The 15,161-nt window shown below is 46.5% G+C and overlaps 1 protein-coding gene and 1 pseudogene across 10 annotated transcripts in view; both read right to left on the bottom strand.

Moving 5' to 3' along the window:
- EPB41 (erythrocyte membrane protein band 4.1) overlaps window positions 1–15,161 on the bottom strand; it is a 339,397-nt gene that overhangs the window by 201,572 nt on the left and 122,664 nt on the right. Inside the window, exon 2 of one of the 9 annotated variants that reach the window (XM_050794646.1) lies at window positions 6,297–6,519. The exons of the other annotated variants lie outside the window; for them this stretch is intronic. The gene's annotated coding sequence lies outside the window, so the exon portion shown is untranslated. The remainder of the gene's footprint in view (window positions 1–6,296; window positions 6,520–15,161) is intronic. 9 annotated transcript variants of the gene reach the window in all.
- LOC126958345 (60S ribosomal protein L21-like) lies at window positions 11,708–13,925 on the bottom strand (annotated as a pseudogene). Its single transcript, XR_007727161.1, has one exon. The product of XR_007727161.1 is annotated as a 60S ribosomal protein L21-like (transcript).

Below are 15,161 nucleotides of genomic sequence, written 5' to 3'. Positions count from 1 at the left end.
AAGATCACCTGAGCCTGGGAAGCTGATGCTGCAGTGAGCCATGATCACACCACTGCACTCCAGCCTGGGTGACGGGAGTAAGACCCTGTCTCATAAAATTAATAAATAAATAAAAATAAAATAATCCTATGCTTTAATATAGTTAAATCACTGGGAGTTTCTCACTCGAAACTTTTCTATCGTAACTTTTTTATGGTTTCATGCAGATATTATAACAAATATAATGCATGGGCAAAAGTTTTCTGAGTGAATATTAATGTAGAAAGTACCAAAACCTCAATCTATGTTGTGTCCAGTGCTAGGATTCAAACAAATAGAGGGCCTACCAAAAGCTGATCTGCATTAGGGTGACCTTTGTGGAGGATGGAATCAGGCTGCATCTATAAATAACAATTAACTACAGGAGTATAGATTATATCCAATCTTATTTGATTATCTCCACCTATTTCCAAAAAAAATGGAGGTGTTCCTGTCTCTATTAATAGATACTAGATAACAGAATAGAATTATTGAATATAGAATTAGATAATAGAAAATAATCTTAATAGAGCATCTATTGCCTATTCCAATCTAATTTATCAATATAAACTTACAGTCATATTTCTTATCCATTCCATCAGACAGATAATCTTGCCCCTTCCTACCCACCCTGCCAAGATTTCTTTAACCTTACCCAAGCTCTACTCCACTTAGCTTAGAAACAATTTTAATCTCTACAAGTAGAGATCACCCTGAGAGTCGAGGGCCTAGATTAATTGGGTGGAACTGACCCAAAGAGTCGTCAGCTACAGAAGAGGGAGAGCAGCAATTCAATAAACCATCACAGTTTAATCCACATAGATTTAATTTGGGGATAAGAGATAACTCGCAAAAAAGAGAACTGCTCTTGGCCGGGCACGGTGGCTCATGCCTGTAATCCCAGCACTTTGGGAGGCCAAGGCAGGCAGATTACCTGAGGTCGGGAGTTCAAGACCAGCCTGACCAGCATGGAGAAACCTCGTCTCTACTAAAAATACAAAATTAGTCAGGCATGGTGGCACATGCCTGTAATCCCAGCTACTAGGCAGGCTGAGGCAGGAGAATCGCGTGAACCTGGGAGGTGGAGGTTGCGGTGAGCCGAGATCGCACCATTGCACTTCAGCCTGGGCAATAAGAGCAAAACTCCGTATCAGAAAAAAAAAGAACTGCTCTTAATTGCAATAATAAAATAATAAAAATAATAAAACAGTAAATAATTTAAAAGCATGATGCCAGAATGTCTCTGGAATTTCTATATAGAAAGGACTTTGGGGCTGGATGCTGTGGCTCATGCCTGTAATCCCAGCACTCTGGGAGGCTGAGGCAGGTGGATCACTTGAGATCAGGAGTTCCAGATCAGCCTGGCCAACGTGGTGAAATCCCGTCTCTACCAAAGAATGCAAAATTTAGCCAGGCATGCTGGTGCATGCCTGTAGTCCCAGCTACTCGGGAGGCTGAGGTGGAAGAATCGCTTGAATCCGGGAAGCAGAAGTTGCAGTGAGCCGAGATCATGCCATTGCATCCCAGCCTAGGCAACAGAGCAAGACCCTGCCTTGACAAAAAAAAAAAAAAGACTTTTAAGGATAGCAATTTGACCGGAAGGAGAGACAGAATATTTGGATATCAAGCTCTCAGTTCCTACCTAGATTGCATATTTACTTACGGTGACTTAGTGGAAAGCTGACGAAGTTAGCAGATAGGGAATATTAAAGTCTCTTCAAGCTACTTCTTGAATTATACTGGCTGCTGTTCTCCAAAGTTCAAAGAGCTAGCCAATTTATTTTCAAATATTTTAAGTGGATACAATCCCATTTAAATAAAAATAATCAGCAAAATAAGTATAAACAGACTTTCATCATAATCGGATTTTCCGAAAACCAATATTTGAAGCGAAGTGTCAGTAAGGTGGGTAATTCTAAATGAGATCACCACTCAACATAAAACATCAAAGTTCTCCTTTCTAACACCTCCAAGTTCAGAGTACTCCTCACTGCTACAGCATTTTTCTTTATCTTTCTCTTTATGTACTCATTAAATAGCAGCAGAGTAAATCAAAATACTAATCTAACCCAGTGTGCACTCCAGAGTATTTGTTATATTGCATTTTACTAAACACACCAGGAACCCACTCTTAAAAAGGACACACAGTAAAAGCCACCAGTGACATACCAAGAAACTTAAATGAACAACAAAAAATCACACACATTTGGCATCTGTCTCTCCTCTCCTCTAACTAAATGCTATGATAAATGCAATCAAGCAATTATTTTCTTTTTTCTCTTTGGGACAGAATTTCACTCTGTTGCCCAGGCTGGAATGCAGTAGTCTCAAACTCGAAGCCTCGAGCTATCCGTGGGCTTCAGCCTCCCAAAGTGCTGGGATTACAAGCATAAGCCACTGCACCTAGCTAGCAATTACTTTTCAATAATTTTGGATCCTTTACACAAGTAAGGCCCATAACTGATTAATTCAGAGGCCATCTTTGGAGGCTTTATTTAGAGGAAAAAAACAAAGTTATTCATAAGAAAAGTTATTGGAATTATTGTTGTTTAGCTCACAAACAAAATAAAGTGTTCCATGTTCAAGCAATTAAAGAAAAAAATCAAATTTAGAGGTAGCAATGAATCCACACCTGAATATGCATTTAACCAAACACAAACTTGATAAAACTCAGAAAAATACAGACCACTGGCTGGGTGTGGTGGTTCACGCCTGTAATCCCAGCACTTTGGGAGGCCAAAGTGGGCAGCTCACGAGGTCACGAGACAGAGACCATCATGGCCAACATGGTGAAACCTCGTCTCTACTAAAAATACAAAAATTTAGCTGGGTGTGGTGGTGCGCCCCTGTAGTCCCAGCTACTCAGGAGGCTGAGACAGAAAAGACAAGAAAAACAAAAATACACTGACAACACTTACGCTGTCCTGCCTCTTAGATAACAAGGAAACAAACTGTGGTCTACATGTAGGCTCCTCTTGATTTCAGAACCAAACTCAGCCCCTGATGGCCACTGATATTCTAAAGTTACGAAATCAGATTAGCAATATTTAAATTGGATTACTACATTAAAAAAAGCAGTGTGAGCAAACCCTATCATTCACACCAAAAATTACACACAAGGCATGGTGGCTCATGTCTGTAATACAGACTAGGCTGGGCACAGTGGCTCATGTCTGTAATCCCAGCACTTTTGGAAGCAGAGGTGAGATTATCATTTGAGCTCAGGAGTTTGAGACCAGCAGTTTGAGACCAGCCTGGGCAACATAGCGGACCCCGGGTTTAAAAAAGAAAAAAAAGCTGGGCATGGTAGTGCGTGTCTGTAGTCCCAGCTGCTGGGGAGGCTGAGGTGGGAGAACCACTCGAACCCAGGAATTCAAGACGGCAGTGAGCCAGGATCATGCCACTGCCCTCCAGCTTGGGCAACGAGGTAAGACCCCTGTCTCTAAAAACATATGTATACAGGGCCGGGCACAGTGGCTCATGCCTGTAATCCCAGTACTTTGGGAAGCCGAGGCGGGTGGATCATTTAAGGGCAGGAGTTCAAGACCAGCCTGACCAACATGGTGAAACCCCGTCTCTACTAAAAATACAAAAGTTAGGTGGGCATGATGGCAAGTGCCTGTAATCCCAGCTACTTGGGAGCCTCAGCCAGGAGAATTGCTTAAACCCAGGAGGTGGAGGTTGCAGTGAGCTGAGATGGCGCCACTGCAGCCAGCCTTTGTGACAGAGTAAGATTCAAAATAAATAAATAAATAAACCCACACAGAGATATCAAAGCAAGGGTTATTACAGAGTAGTTCTATTTGGTTGGACAATACAAAGAAAAGGAGAATAAAGGTGGAAAGGTAGATTGTAGCCATATTGCATAAGAACTTACAGGACATTTGGTATAAAACAATTAAATGTTGGGAGAGGCCGGGTGAGGTGGCTCACATCTGTAATCCCAGCACTTTGGGAGGCCCAGGCAGGAGGATCCCTTGAGCCCAGGAATTCAAGACCAGCCTAGGCAACATAGTGAGACTGTCTCTACAAAAAAACAAAAAGAAATTAGCCAAGCATGGGGGCACACGCCTGTAGTCCCACCTACTAGGGAGGCTGAGGCAGGAGGATCACTTGAGCCCAGGAGTTCAAGGCTGCAGTGAGCTTTGATCACGCCACTGCACTCCAGCCTGGGTGACAGAATGAGACCCTGTTTAAAAAAAAGAAAAAAATTGTTGGGAGAATTTTGGTAAAACCTACAGATTAAAAACATTTATTTCTAAGCCTGAATTCAAACATACAAGGAAAAATGTATAGTTTTGTTGGTAGAAGAGCAATCAGAAGGTTGGCACCCTGAACTTAGGTTGGCACTCTGAACTTATGTTCAACAATGAGTTCACCTTTTTTTGAGACAGTTTTGCTCTGTTGCCCAGGCTGAAGTGCAGTGGTGCAATCTTGGCTCACTGCAACCTCCGCCTCCCAGGTTCAAGCGATTCTCCTGCCTCCGCCTCCTGAGTAGCTGGGATTACAGGCACATGCCATCACACCCAGCTACTTTTTTTGCATTTTTAGTACAGATGGGGTTTCACCATGCTGGCCAGGCTAGTCTCGAACTCCTGACCTCAAGTGATCCACCCGCCTTGGCCTCCCAAAGTGCTGGGATTACAGGCGTGAGCCACCGTGCCCAACTGAGTTCATTTTTAATAGAGGCAAAGATCACTGTACTTGTTTCCCCAGGTGTATGAATAATATCTATCTTTACCTTAATTATAAGCTTCTTATAGAAAACACATGGAATTAACCACTTTGATTCTAAGGCAATCTGGTGTTCAGTTATTCCATCTATTTTTGAATCTGCCATTTATTGAGTGCTTACTGTATGCCAGATAGCACTACGCTACATGGATTATATTAATAACACCCCAAACCAAAAATTTTACAACTGGCGAAGAACTGATTACACTTTCAATTTGCAGAAAAGGGAAATGAAGAGTACACATCAAGTTTCCACAAAAAGTACGAGTTAGTGCTACATTAACAAAATTGGGACAAGAAGAAACATATACAGGCTATGTATCCTGCTTTCAGTTAAAGGGATCTAATCAATTAACATGTTTGCCAGGACTGAGAATACAGAAAACAACAATGAGCAACAACATTGACTACAGTACATCCTCAAGAGAGTCTAAATCCACTATAATAATACCCAAGACACAAGACACAACCATTTCTTGCCATTTTCCCTAAAAACAGAAGGGAACAAAATAGCAGCTGTGAAATCATCCAGACTACTTAAAAAAAAAAAAAAAAAAAAAAAAAAAAAAAAGCATCTAAAAAAAAAAAGAAAGAAAAAACTATCTCCTAATGAGCAACTACATGCCAAAAAACAAGTCTCCACAGACTAGTCATTTATGGCAGGGTACGGGGTACAGTTAGAGAAACAACAGGATGACAGTCGCTATCATGTGGCCAGAAACCAGTCCATCAGCAATCTGTTTCACGTGAGATCACTTTCTCTCAAGAGAACGCCTGTTCTCGGGGAGCATGACCCTGTTTTGGCAAAACCTCCCCAGGAATAATGGCCTGCTGGTCAATCTCGGAGGGCGAGCCCAGACCCGGCCTCTCCACAGGTACAGCAGCCCAGCGAGCACGGGGGAAGATTTCCAGGCCGACAGATGCGCGAACTGAAAAAGGAGGTCACGAAGCTGAGAGAATAGATTTAACCCTCTGCTCGCTGGGAACCGTGAAGACTTAGGGGGAACGTGTTTTTCAATGATGCAGGCGTCGGTGGCGGGAAGGCCTGCGAAGTCCTGCCAGGGCTCCCTGCAGCCCTCAGATACCGCCTGACTTCTGCAGACAGCCCCGCTCCCTCGCCAGGAAGAAATCGCTCCGCGGCTGCACGCAACACCTTCACCGTCTGAAACCTGCGATTCTCCGCATTTGGTTTTCTCCCGAGGCTCCTGCACACCGCACCGTGATTGATGCACCCGAGGGGACCGATTTTCCCTCGTCAAAAATACACCCCAAGCCTAACTTTCCAACGCTCCCGCGAAGCAACCCCTTCCCTTTCCTCAGCGGCTCCAGCCCGCCCCTCGCTCCTCGGGCCGCGTCCCGGCTAGCGTCCCAGTGTGCGCACGAGGCCCCTCCGCGGGAGAGCCCGCGCCCCGGCCCGGGGCCTGTGGGGTGCTGCAGACAAAGAGGCTGCAGCGCCGCCGCGGCCGCCAGGACCGTCCCCACGGGGACAGCTCCACGCCCCCCGCCCCGGCTCCCGCGCCGCCGCCGCCGCCGCCTCGCCTCACCGGTGGCTCCGGGGCCGGGCTCCTGCGCCCGCCACTGCTGCAGCCCGACGAACAATGGCAGGAGGAGACGCCGGCGTCCCAGGCTCGGGCCCTCTGCGGCTCGCGGGCCCTCCGGCTGCTGCTGGCTGACTGACTGAGCCCACCAGCGGAGGGAGGGAGCGAGCGAGCGAGCGAGCGAGCAGCAGGCGAGCGGCCCTGGCGCGCGCCCTCCCGCCTTCCCTCTGCCAGGCGAGGCCAGCCCGGCCCGCAGCCCGCCCGCCCGCGCGCGCCCCTCCCCCTCCGTTCGCCACAACATTGTAGTAAATTTCTATTGGGCCGCGCCGGAGGGAAGGAGGGGGCCGGGCCCGCGGCCCGTCCGCCCATTGGCTGAGGCCAACTTCTAGCTCCTCTTGTTTCCCCCCTCCCTTAGGCCGGTAAGGAGAGGAGAGGGGAAGGAAAAAGAGGAAAAGGCAAGGGGCTGGCCGCGTGTGCGCACGCGCAAGTCGAACCCGGTCTGGAGCTAGGGTGTTCCGGGATCCCGCAGCACCCACGTGGGACATGAGGCAGCTAGAGCCCTGGACGGTGAGGTCCTTTCCTCCTTCCAAGTAAGAGGCCGAGATTTGGAAGCCTCAGGGAAGTAACTCACGTAGAGGTTGTAGCCAGGACTGACTCCCCCTAAACGCTTAGTGACCTCGGGTAAGTCATTCAGCTGCTCGGTGCCTCAGTTTCCCCATTCACTAGTTTGTCTGTAGGCGCCCTTCCCACCCTTACATTCGATGAGACTTTACCTCTCCTGCCAGCTGTGTAAGGTCTGAAATGGAAGCTAAGTGTTGAGGCCACGCCAAGACTGATCCTGTCTTCTGCATTTAAGGGTCTCCTAATTCCCCCCTGGCAATCTCAAAATTATAAAGACCTAGCTTCCGAGGTCTGGTCTCCAGATGAAGTTAGGGTTGCTCTGACAATTGCTTAGTGTGTCTTTATTTCCTTCCAGAAGTGTCAGAGACCCCTTGACCTTTCCTACTCCCTGATAGGCTGGTCTGTGAACAGGCTTCGGACCCACAGTGCAAAAAGAAGGCTTTTGTTTGAAGCATCATACCTAGAAGGCAAGATAGGATCTGGTGTTCTATTTTAGAGATGAGGAAACTGAAGCAGAGACTTAGAACTGACAGGATAAGAAGCCAGGCAATCTGACAGCACAGTCTGTAGACGCCAACTAGACATTCCTGATATCTAATCACAGCTCCTTCACAATCCCAGCACAGCCTCTGGAAACAGATTGCCTGGGTTCAATTCTTAGTCTCCAGCCCTTCCTAATGATTTGATTTTCATTTTTCTTTTATTTATTTATATTTATTTGTGAGACAGAGTCTCGCTCTGTCACCAGGCTGGAGTGCGGTGCCGCGATCTTGGCCCACTGCAACCTCTGCCTCCCGGGTTCGAGCGATTCTCCTGCCTGAGCCTCCCGAGTAGCTGGGACTACAGACGTGCACCACCATGCCCAGCTAATTTTTATATTTTTAGTAGAGACAAGGTTTCTTTTCTTTTCTTCTTTCTTTTTTGAGATGGAGTCTTGCTCTGTCGCCCAGGCTGGAGTGCAGTGGCGCAATCTCGGCTCCCTGCAAGCTCCGCCTCCCGGGTTCACGCCATTCTCCCGCCTCAGCCTCCCGAGCAGCTGGGACTACAGGCGCCCGCCACCACGCCCGGCTAATTTTGTTTTTGTATTTTTAGTAGAGACGGGGTTTAACCGTATTAGCCAGGATAGTCTCGATCTCCTGACCTCATGATCCGCCCTTCTCGGCCTCCCAAAGTGCTGGGATTACAGGCTTGAGCCACCGTGCCCGGCCGTGCCTCATTTTTCAACACCATAAAAGGGGATAATATGTCCAAGTAGCTGGGACTCCATAGGAGGCTGAGGTGGGAGGATTGCTCAAGCCCAGGAGTGCAAGGCCACAGTGAGCTAGGATCATGCCATTCCACTCCAGCTTGGGCAACAGAGCAAGACTCTATCTCTAAAAACAAAAACGAGGGTTGGGGAAGGGAGAAGGATAATAATAGTTCCCACCTCATAGAGTTACTGTAAGAATTAGGCCAGGTATGGTGGCTCATGCCTGTAATCCCAGCACTTTGGGAGGCAGAGGCAGGCAGATCACCTGAGGTCAGGAGTTTGAGACCAGCCTGGCCAAATGGTGAAACCCCATCTCTACTAAAAATACAAAACTTAGCTGGGCCTGGTGGCAGGCGCCTGTAATCCCAGCTATTCTCAGAGGTTGAGGCAGGAGAAACACTTGACCCCAGGAGGCGGAGGTTGCAGAGAGCCCAGATCGTGCCATTGCACTCCAGGTTGGGTGACAAGAGCAAGCCTCCATCTCAAAAAAAAAAAGAAAGAAAAGAAATGAGTTAAAATATGTAAAGGACTTAGTGCAGTGCCTAGCTCATAGTAAGATCTATGTGTGTTAATTATTATTACTATTCAGAGACTAAAATGTGGACTGAGAGGTGTGGAACTGGCAAATATAATAATATATTTGTTAAGCATGCAATTGTTGTCAGCACTGAGCTGAGCACGTTATATAAATTGTCTGTTTGAAACATCATAAAACCCCTTGAAAACCACCTGACTACACCATCTAAAACAGCCTCCACTCAAACCCCCTTATCCTGCTTTAATTTGCCTCACAGCACTTACCCTACTTGACTTTCTATGATATATTTATCATTTATTGTGCCTCTCAAATAAATTGCTGTAATCTAGACCCACTAGACTGCAAGCTCAGGAAGGCAGGGACTATATATGTATTCATATCCCAGAACAGTATACACTCAATAAATATAAATATTTGTTGAATGAATTAATGAATGTCCTCATTTTATATACAAGGAAACTGAGTCTTAGTGAGGTCAGGTGACTTGGCCAGGGTCATTCTGTGTACTCGGGGTGAAGCACCTGTTTTTTTTTTTTTTTTTTTTTTTTGAGAAGGAGTTTCGCTCTTGTTTCCCAGGCTGGAGTGCAATGGCACCATCTCAGCTCAGCGCCACCTCTGCCTCTCAGGTTCAAGCGATTCTCCTGCCTCAGCCTCCCAAGTAGCTGAGATTACAAGCATGTGCCACCACGCCTGGCTAATTTGTATTTTTAATAGAGACAGAGTTTCTCCATGTTGGTCAGGCTGGTCTCGAACCCCCAACCTCAGGTGATCCGCCCACCTCAGCATCCCAAAGTGCTGGGATTACAGGCATGAGCCACCATGCCTGGCCGCACGGGTTCTTGAATACTCTGGTCTCCTGCCTCAAGTCCTCAGGTTCAGCTGTGCTTTTTATTCAGAGTTCTAGTCCTACCACCTCTGTGCCCCAGGCTTCCTTCACCAATCAGACAGGAAAATCTGGTATCTTGAAGGATGAGTACAGAAGACCAATCACCAGTGGCTTACCATCTCCACCACCACCAAGTTATCCAGCAAATTCAGATTCATGAAAACCCAGTATTCTCTATGCCATGAAGTGCTAGCCAATGGCACATCTAATTGGATGCAAAGAATATGTAGCATTTAATAATCATTACCCTGAAAATAAGTAGAGGTCTCAGGCTAACAGAAAAAGGCTAGACACAAGGCAGGTATGAACCACTCTGAAATTCAGAGCGCCATGCAATGACACACCAAAATCCACTGGCCCAGTCTTTAGAATCTGAAAGACCTGAATTCCAGTGCTGGCTTGTAATTCTTAGCCTGCAGATGAAAAGGCTTTGTAAACTGTAAAGTACTATCCACACATGAGGAATTTTTGTTATTTTAGACATACATCTTCACTTGTTAGGCTAAGTGCCCAATCTCTGAGTGTTGCCAGGCCTATCACATAGGAGAATGTGGGGGTATAAGTAATGCCTAATATGAAGGCAGAAAAACTACCTTGACTCCTGGGCCTATCTGCCCTCTCACACTTCTGCAAACCAGATATCCAGTCCCAGCTCACCCTGCAGAGACTGCCATCAGGTACCAAGGGTAAAGGTCCCAAGCACCATCTCTGAGGCTAATTTCCTAGACAGAAACAGCTCTGCTCCATGCTCACATCTGGGTGGCAGCTGTGCTATGCTCCAAGCCCCAGGATGGGGTCCCTAAGGGCCATCTCTATCTCGCCTGCCAGCTGAGCCCACCATTACCTCCCTACCCCCTACCCTTCGTGTTCCTTCCTAGGGAATACAGGCCCTGCTAGCTGTCTGTTAGCCCCTGGAGCAGTCAAGGGCGCTAAGAAAAAAAGAAAAGGGAAAAAAAAGACAGCGTGAAAGGGTCTTAATCCTTCCCCACTGCAAACTGAGCCCAAGCAAAAACAAACACCAGCTGCACATTGGAGGATGAAATTAGATGGTGAAATTAGGTGGTGACCAGTGGGAAAGGCCAGGGAGCGTAGATGAGGCCTCAGATGACCTGGTAGAGATGAGATTGGAAGAAAGGGGGGAGGGGCGGGAAAACTATACCCAAATCTGGGACGTGGGCGGATTAGGGACACAGCTGGCCTGAAGCCCCAGTGATAGGGCACAGGGAAAATGTTCGTCTGTTGTGGAGGATGGAAAGAGATTGAAGAGGGCTTTGAAAAGCTGGGCCCACCAGCAAAGTGTTCTGAACAGTACTATTGAATGAAAACTGATGCTGGTACCAAAAGTACATGAAGAGTAGTGCTTGCCATCCTGCCCACGGCCATAAAAATCACAGTCATTTTAGACTTGTAAACACAAACAATAAATCAAACAGGCTATAATGGGATGGGGAATTACCATTCATACAGTGGGATGGGGATTATTTTTACTAGTAGTACTTGACTTGTTCATAGAAAATTTAGAAACACGGCCGGGTGCGTTGGCTCACGCCCGTAATCCCAGCACTTCGGGAGGCCGAGGCGGGCGGATCATGAGGTCAGGAGATCGAGACCATCCTGGCTAACACGGTGAAACCCCATCTCTACTAAAAATATGAAAAATTAGCTGGGCATGGTGGCGGGTGCCTGTCGTCCCAGCTACTTGGGGGGCTGAGGCAGGAGAATGGCGTGAACCCGGGAGGCAGAGCTTGCAGTGAGCCAAGATCGCGACAGAGCAGGACTTCGTCTCAAAAAAAAAAAAAAAGAAAGAAAGTTTAGAAACACAAGAAAAAATGTAAGTCACCATAGAGCCACCAGTCAAAAATAACTACCATCAATATTTTGGGACCTTCCCTTTTAGTACCTTTTCTTATATGCATACTTTTTTTTTTTTTTTTTTTGAGACAGTGATCTCACTCTGTTGCCCAGGCTGGTATGTAGTAGCATGACTACAGCTCACTGCAGCCTTGACCTCCTGGGCTCAAGCGATGAGATCCTCCCACCTCAGCCTCCCAGGTAGCTGGGACTACAGGCATGCCATTGTGTCCAGCAAATTTTTTTTTTCCAGCCCAGATGTCTTTTATTTATTTATTTATTTTAACACCTATTATGCCATGAATTCATAGGGAATAGTTTCCAGCAGCTCAGGCTCCTTCCCATTGGTTCTCACAAAGTGTGCTTCTCTGGGTGGAGCAGGCTGGCGCTTCAGTTGGACCCAGGTACCTTTCTCTTTGGCTTCTTTCTTTTTCTGATCATTTTCCTTCATGCGTTTCAGGAAGCTGTCTCGGCTCTTAGAGTGCTTAATGTGCTCAATATGCACATTAATTCTCTTGGCAAGAATCTTGCCCTTAACTTGTTTGTTTACATCAATGCCAACAGCATGCTGGGTAATATTGTAGACTCTTCCAGTTTTGCCATGGTAACACTTGTGGGGCATTCCTTTTTGAACAGTACCCATTCCCTTGATGTCTACGATATCACCTTTCTTATAGATTCGCATATACTTGGCCAAAGGAACAACTCCATGTTTTCTAAAAGGCCCAGAGAACATATATCAGGTGCCTCTCCTCTTTCCCTTTGTGTTAGTCATTTTGGCGAATTACTGGAAGATGGCGGTTCCAGCCAAAAGGGCGCAAATTTTTTAATTTTTTGGTACAGACAGGGTCTCATAGTGTTACCCAGACTGGTCTCGAACTCCTGGGCTCAAGTGATGGGATTACAAGCATGAGACACCACACCCACCCTTATGTATACTATCTATCTATCTATCTATTGTATTTATCTGTTTTTGAGACACGATCTCTCTGTTGCCCAAGCTGGAGTACAGTGGTGCAATCATGGCTCACAGCAGCCTTGACCTGAGCTTTAGCAATCCTCCCTACTCAGCCTCCTGAGTAGCTGGGACTACAGGTGTATGCCACCACGCCCAGATACTTTTTTTTTTTTTTTTTTGAGATGGAGTCTTGCTCTGTCACCCAGGTTAGAGTGCAGTGGCGCGATCTCGGCTCACTGCAAGCTCCACGTCCCAGGTTCACGCCATTCTCCTGCCTCAGCCTCCCGAGTAGCCCACCACCACGCCCAGCTAATTTTTTGTATTTTTAGTAGAGAAGGGGTTTCATCATATTAGCCAGGATGGTCTCAATCTCCTGACCTCATGATCCGCCCTCCTCAGCCTCCCAAATTGCTGGGATTATAGGCGTGGGCCACACGCCTGGCTGATAATTTTTTATTTTATTGTTTGTAGAGATGAGGTCTCCCTATATTGTAGAGGCTAGTCTTGAACTCCTGGGCTCAAGCAGTCCTCCCACCTTGGCCTCACAGACTGCTAGGATTACAAGCGTGAGCCACTGCACCTGGCCTTATTTTTATTTATTTTATTTTTTATTTACTTTTTCAAGAGATAGGGTCTCACTCTGTTGCCCAGGCTGGAGTGCAGCTGTGCAATTATAACTCACTGTAGCTTTGAACTCATGGGCTCAAGCAATCCTCCCACCTCATTCTCCCAAGTAGCTGGGATTATAAGCATAGGCCACTGCACCTAGCTTCTTATTTGTGTACTTTTCAGTGTACATATATTAAGTCATATGAAATTGCTGATTTTATAGGTTAAAAATGATCAAATATGAACAATTTCATATGTCTCAACCTAATGCTTTTTGAAAATTTAGGCCATATTATTTTAGGACTGACCTTTTTTGTTTTTTGAGAGGAGTCTTACTCCGTAGCCCAGGATGAGTACGGGTGGCCCAATCTCCACTCACTGCAACCTCTGCCTCCTGGATTCAAGAGATTCTGCTGCCTCAGCCTCTAGAGTAGCTGGGATTACAGGTGCCTGCCACCATGCCCAGTTAATTTTTTTTTTTTTTTTTTTTTTTGTATTTTTACTAGAGACATGTGGGACAGGCTGGTACTGAACTCCTGACCTCTGGTGATCCGCCTGGCTCGGCCTCCCAAAGTACTGGGATTACAGGCATGAGCCACCAGGCCTGGCCTAAAACTGACTTTTTTCATTTAACAATATGTTGTGAACATTTATCATCATTTTTAACAATGCTATCAAGCGGATATATCATAATTTAGTTCACCCTACTATTGGACATTGAGTTTGTTTCCCATTTTTCTCTTAAAAATGATACTTGGGCCAGGCACGGTGACTCATGCCTGTAATCCCAGCACTTTGGGAGGCCGAGGCAGGTGGATAATGAGGTCAGGAGTGTAAGACCAGCCTGACCAACATGGTGAAACCCCGTCTCTACTAAAAATATGAAAATTAGCCAGACGTGGTGGCGCACACCTGTAATCCCAGCTGCTCAGGAGGCTGAGACAGGAGAATGGCTTGAACCTGGGAGGCAGAGGTTGCGGCAAGCAGAGATCAGGCCACTGCACTCCAGCCTGGGCAACAGGGCAAGACTGTATCTCAAATAATAATAATAATAACTTTTTTTTTTTTTGAGATGGAGTCTCGCCCTGTCGCCCAGGCTGGAGTGCAGTGGCACGATCTTGGCTTGCTGCAGCCTCTGCCTCCCAGGTTCAAGCAATTCTCCTGCCCCAGCCTCCCGAGCAGCTGGGATTACAGGCGCCCACCATCACACCCAGCTAATTTTCATATGTTTCGTAGAGACGGGGTTTCTCCATCTTGGCCAGGCTGGTCTCGAACTCCTGACCTCAGGTGATCCGCCTGCCTCAGCCTCCCAAAGTGCTAGGATTACAGGTGTGAGCCACCGTGCCCAGTAGATTTATGAGGTATTTTCTATGTGATAGGCACATAGTAAGTACTTTTTAAGCATTATTGCATTTAACTTCTTAACAATACTACTTAGGCAATATTATTAGCCTCAAGTACAGTTGAAGAAACTATAGCTTAGATAAATTAGGGGCTGTGCAGTGGCTCATATCTATAATCCCAACACTCTGGGAGGCCAGAGTTGGAGGATTGCTTGGGGTCAGGAGTTCGAGATCAGCCTGGGCAACATAGTGAGACCTCATTCCTAAAAAAAAAAATTAAAATTAAAAAAAAAAATCAGCTGATCTGGCACTAGCTTTGGAGTCTAGGAAAAGAAAAAAGAAAATAGCCAAGCATGGTGGCACCTGCCTGTGGTCCCAGCTACTTGAGAGACTGAGGTGGGAGGATCACTGGAGCCTGGGAGGTCTAGGTTGCAGTGAGCCATGATCGCACTATCACACTCCACCACTTTGTGACAGAGCAAGACCCTGTCTCAAAAAAGAAAAAAAAGGCCAGGCACAGTGGCTCACTTGTCAAGGAATGCCTTAACAACCATCCACCAGGTCCACTTTTACAATTTCAACCTTCTTCCCTCTGGCCCTTGTTTCTTGGGATGTCTGCACAGCAACCCCAATGCATAGGGGTAATGTAATCCCAGCACTTTGGGAGGCCGAGGGAGAAAGATCACTTGAGCCCAGGAGTTTGAGATCAGCCTGGGTAACATGGTGAGACCCCATCTCTATTAAAGGAAAAGAAAAGTTAGGTGATTTGCCCAACATCACAGCTTAAACTAGGTCTGTCTGATGCCACTGTCCTCT

This window comes from Macaca thibetana, chromosome 1, assembly GCF_024542745.1.
Source record: "Macaca thibetana thibetana isolate TM-01 chromosome 1, ASM2454274v1, whole genome shotgun sequence".
In the NCBI taxonomy this organism is placed as follows: Eukaryota; Metazoa; Chordata; class Mammalia; order Primates; family Cercopithecidae; genus Macaca; species Macaca thibetana.
Note: the sequence above shows the minus strand (reverse complement) of the source record. Positions and strands in the feature narration are given on the sequence as shown.